Source organism: Salmo trutta, chromosome 37 (assembly GCF_901001165.1).
Source record: "Salmo trutta chromosome 37, fSalTru1.1, whole genome shotgun sequence".
NCBI classification, from domain to species: domain Eukaryota; kingdom Metazoa; phylum Chordata; class Actinopteri; order Salmoniformes; family Salmonidae; genus Salmo; species Salmo trutta.
The window spans coordinates 20,949,600-20,955,599 of NC_042993.1; positions in this window are offsets into that span (position 1 = coordinate 20,949,600).

A 6,000-nucleotide genomic window follows, 5' to 3' on the forward strand; every position below is an offset into this window, starting at 1 on the left:
TGATGTAAGTATGGGGCCATGTTTCATATAGCCCATTTTATCCACATCCTTGGCCCTTGATCAAGCTCCCCAGAGACACTTACAATTAGTCGCCAGTGAACCGCCAAAGACAGAGCATTTTTGTTGGCCCCTTTCACATAATTTAATATTAACATCAGTGATAACCTCTTCCAGAGAGGAAGACAGCTAGGGATGTTAGTGTTAGAGTTCTTACAATACAGTTAGCAGTTATCATGTTCCCCTTTCAGGGACATTTATCGCCTGTATGATGTTAGCATTAGCCACTTCCAGCGAAGAATTGGTCTTCAATCACCATTACTGCTGAATACAGTTACACAGAGGAGCTGTGGTTTCCTCTGAAAGGGCTGCTCGGCCATCACGCCCTCTACCTCTGCCTGCCTGTCTGTCTGTCTGTCTGTCTGTCTGTCTGTCTGTCTGTCTGTCTGTCTGTCTGTCTGTCTGTCTGTCTGTCTGTCTGTCTGGCACAGGACCCCTACGTTTCCACACACATATGCACGCACACAGCTGCTGTAAACATGTCTCTGTGAGCACCAACATGCCGAAGCGGTCTGGAAACCACTTCCTCCCCGCGGCTCGACACATTTTACTAATTTACTTTGAACTCAAAGGAAGCGGAGAAAAGCACTTTCACTGGAAAGGGGGCTGAATGAAATGTATGTGTGTGTGTATATGTCTGTCTGCAAATGCATGTGTCTTGGATGAATTAATATTAAATTAGGGAAATTAGGTGTATGTATGTGTGTGTGCTGGCAGAGTAAATGGTGTGATGTGATTGCCATACAGTACCAGTCAAAAGTTTGGACACACCTGAATTCTAAATAAATCACAGACAGTGTCACCAGCAAAGAACCCCCACACCATCACACCTTCTCCTCCTCCATGCTTCAAGGTGGGAACCACACATGCGGAGATCATCTGTTCATCTACTCTGCGTCTCACAAAGGCACGGAGGTTGGAACCAAAAATCTCAAATTTGGAATCATCAGACCAAAGGACAGGTTTCTACTGGTCTATTGTCCGTTGCTCATGTTTCTTGGCCCAAGCAAGTCTCTTCTTATTAGTGGTGTCCTTTAGTAGTGGTTTCTTTGCAGCAGTTCAACCATAAAGGCCTCATTCACGCAGTTTCCTCTGAACAGTTGATGTTGAGATGTGTCTGTTACTTGAACTCTGTGAAGCATTTACTTGGGCTGAAATCTGAGGTGCAGTTAATTGCCAATTTCTGAGGCTGGTAACTCTAATGAACGTATCCTCTGCAGCAGAGGTAACTCTGGGTCTTCCTTTCCTGTGGCGGTCCTCATGAGAGAGAGTTTCATCATAGTGCTTGATGTTTTTTGCGACTGCACTTGAAGAAACTTTCAAAGTTCTTGAAATGTCCGTATTGACTGACCTTTATGTCTTAAAGTAATGACGGACTGTCATTTCTCTTTGCTTATTTGAGCTGTTCTTGCCATAATATGGACTTGGTCTTTTACCAAATAGGGCTATCTTCTGTATACCAACCCTACCTTGTCACAACACAACTAATTGGCTCAAACACATTAAGAAGGAAATAAATTCCACAAATTAACTTTTAACAAGGCACACCTGTTAATTGAAAGGCATTCCAGGTAACTACCTAATGAAACTGGTTGAGAGAATGCCAAGAGTGTGCAAAGCTGTCATCAAGGCAAAGGGTGGCTACTTTGAAGAATCTCAAATATAAAATATATTTTTATTTGTTTAACACTTTTTTGGTTACTACATGATTCCATATGTGTTATTTCATAGTTTTGATGTCTTCAATATTATTCTACAATGTAGAAAATAGTAAAAAATTAAGAAAAACCCTAGAATGAATAGGTGTGTCTAAACTTTTGACTGGTACTATATGTCAGATGTCTCATAGTTATTATGAGTCAGATAGTACTTCATTAGGTACAATATTGTGTTTATTATCTGTGGTAATAAGTTGCAGCTATAATTACACTCATAGTGCAGTAATAAAATGTAATATGTTTAATTAAGGCAAGAGGGTGATCGTACTTGTTACTCCTAGCCCCCTTCACCAAACACACACACACACTCTCTTCACTCTCTGAGCGTAATCTCACCAGCCCCTCCCTGATTGGGCCTCGTTCTACAAATATTTAGAAGAAGTGGAAGAGTCCATCGTCCATCCTGTCGCCAAGGAGACAGATAGGTACCATCCGTCAGCAGAGTGACCCTGTCCGGAGCGCCGGACGCCCGGATCCTCAGATTGGATCAATCACACACACACCCCCATTCTGTAATGGGGTGTTGATTTAGCCCCCAAACAACCCTGGAGTGACCTCCTGGTCACCTCTGGTCACCTCTGCATAATGGCCACTCAGAAGTCATAGATGGGCAGGGTTAGAGGACTTATGGAGCAGACACAGGTACACCCTTACATTAGCACATTCACACACACACACCCTTTCTCCTTACAATGTTCCTCCCTTTCCTTCAGGGCTATAAATCTCCAGCCTGCCTTCACTTCTACTTCCTCCACTCTACCTGTTCCATTACTGCTTCATCATGGTGACCTCTGGACCAGACATAGACTCAGCTCTACTTTGAACCCCCAACTCCCCTTCTCTTCCCTCTCCTTCACTCCCCCTCACCTCCCAACTTCCCCTCCCACTCCCCTTCCCACCACATAAGAGAGCCATTATACAGCTATATTAAAGGAGAAAGAGGGGAGGAGTGGATGGGACCAGTGGCAGAGGGAGGAGATGAGGGGAGAGCTGGAAAGAATGGATGGATGATAGCGGAGGCAGGAGGAGGGTAGCAGGAGAGGAGGAAATTAATGGGCAGTGTGAAAGTATGAAAACAGGAGGGGAGGAGAGGAGAGGAGAGGGGGTGTGAAAGGCGAACACCGACATTTTCATTCAGTCTTGCAGGAGCCGAGGGAGGGACAGAGAGGGAGGGAGGGGGGAGAGAGAAAGAAAGAGTGTGTGTGAGAGAGAGAGAGAGAGAGATATGTGTAATCACACTTACACATACAGTACATACATGCCCAAAATGTGTTTTTTACCAACTTATCATACTTCGTCACAGAACATTGGGGAGGGTATGATGCTTCAGGACTGTGCTGTCAAACAAAACATAACCTCAAAAAACACACAACCACAAAACAGAAGACAGTTAAGAAGAAATATCATTTGGAAAAGCCCATACAAGGAAGATATTGAATGAGAAAGTAATACATAAGATGAGCAACAGCAACCTCAGGGGGTTAGGGTCCAGCCTGCCTCTCCAGCCTGCCTCTCCAGCCTGCCTCTCCAGCCTGCCTCTCCAGCCTGCCTCTCCAGCCTGCCTCTCCAGCCTGCCTCTCCTACCCCTCTTCTGTCTATACTCTAGTCATGTGACCTCATCCACTAGTTCACTTCCTGCCAGACAAGTCCTTATCTGACCTTTGACCTGTGATGAGCAGAGATAGACGAGTCTGTCCACTTTCAGCCAAACCACAACAAATCACTGACTGTGTCTGAGGCCTGATGAGCTCTCGCACCAAACAGTCAGTTAGCATGCTACCTAGTGTCCTGGCATTTCTTCATATTTTGAAGCAACTTTATTTTTCCTAGCTTATGCACACAAAAATGGGATAGTTTTGAACAGACTATATAATGAGCCTAATTTCAACTTGAGCTCTCTTTTATGAGCCAAAATAAAACTTGTTGATCTTGCTTGGGGAGACACCACTCCCGAGCATGGGTGAGTGTAAGTGTGGTGGTGGAGGAGGGGGAGAATGAGAAGTCGAGAGGGAGAGAGAGGGAGTGGGTGATCCTCTGTAATTTGTCCAGGGCTACCATTGAGCCTATAATTACAACCCCCACGTCCCATGCCCTCGTGCCTCATGCTGAGTTACAGTCTTGGACAGAGTACCGGATGTGACTGCCACTCTCTTAATAACACTCAGAGATGACTCAGCTACTACGATGTTATTGGTATTTCTGACTTACCGTGGAAATCGGGCTATTGCATATGATTGAATATTGTCCCAAAGTTACACAGAAGCTTGCGGTGGTGATGTGTGTGTGTGTGTGTGTGTGTGTGTGTCTGTCCTAATCTCTCCTGTTGATTCTTTAGTCAGTGGACAACCCAAGACAAACAGGTGTAGACTCCCTAAATACTTCTATAGGAGCCTGAAACAGACAGCCTCTGTCTAAAAACACCTTCCCCTACCTGAGTCACACCCTCAGAGAGGCTTACCTAACACACACACACACACACACACACACACACACACACACACACACACACACACACACACACACACACACACACACACACACACACACACACACACACACACTCTTTAGTAAGTTTCTGACCTGAAAGGGCCTCTTATGATAGGAAGGAACCGTTGCCTAACCCTCAGTCCATCACCACTGGCTAATAACACAGGAAATCAGGAGCAGCGCTACCCTACAATCACTAACATGAATCACAGATATACACACACTGTCTCTGTCTCTCACTCACACAACAAAACAAGACTCCCATCAGAGGAGGCTGGTGGGAGGAGCTATAGGAGGACGGGCTCATTGTAATGGCTGGAATGGAATTAATGGATCAGACTCAAATATGTGGTTTCCATATGTTTGATGTGTTTGGTACCGTTCCATGATTCCATTGCGGCCATTACTATGAGCACCTCCTCCTATAGCTCCTATCACCAGCCTCCACTGACTCCCAGATATAACTCTCAGATACACACCACCCCAAAAGCAAACCTCCCACACTGACCATAACAAAAATGTTGCACCTGAGATCTGGTAGTTAGTAATGCTGCCTCTCTGAGACATGTGTAGTCTATCAGATAAAACACTGGGGACTCAATGTATGGTCTTTGAGCACACACTCAGAGTGTTATTGAAATAGAAAGTATCAGGGTCAAGGGTCATCCCCATAATACCCTGATAAAATGTGTCATAAGGTCATAGCCAACCAATCAGGAGTGTGACAAACACACGCATATATATATACACACACACACACACACACACACACACACACACACACACACACACACACACACACACACACACACACACACACACACACACACACACACACACACAATACTAGACCATCCAAACCCATAAAATCCCAACCAGCTCTCACAGTCTCATGTCAGAATTAGACATTCATCCATGTTTCCAAATGTTGAAGCTGTTGCAAACGTTACATTTCAAAGTGTTTATTGAGGTTAAGTTTAGGCATTAACTCTGAAATCTTAAGGTTAGGCATTAACTCTGAATGGTTAAGGTTAGGATCACGGTTTGGGATAGGCTTAAAACAAAAATCTCATAAACAACCTTCTCTCACTGAATTAGAACTTGCAACCTTTGGAATCGGAGGTAGATGCTTACACCCGTCTGCCATCCCTGTCCACAACACCCTAGCAAACCCTAAACCTACTTGAAGGTAACAGCGCTCACTGTTGCCCCTAGTGGCAGATTTCCCCGTCATCTTCCGACCTGGCTGTAAAATCTTCTGTTTCTCATCATAGATGGTTACCCCTATAATCTACCTCCCGACCCCATAGCCCCATAACCCTGTTGTGAAAACATGCTAACTGATGACCTTTGACATCTGACTGTTGAACTGTGGCGTATCGACTAAAAGTTTAGCAGGAGGAGTGTCCGTATGACCTGGGTCATACCTGGGCCTGATAACATAGAGGCTGGGAGGGCAAAGACTGCATAGTCATAGCTAGCCCACAGAGGGAGGGAGGGAATTGCTCAAAACAGCACCATATAGGCAAACAATCACACACACACACGTACACACACATTATATTCAGCCACCTAGGAAGACAATGGATGATGAATAAAGACTGCCCCCCCCACCACCAAACAGCACATAGTGACCAAAGCCACACTGCTACAATAACAAGGTGACACAGACACACAGACACACAGACACACAGACAGAAAGCGAGACGAAGAGGCCTTCTGGGTTACAGAAGTGTGT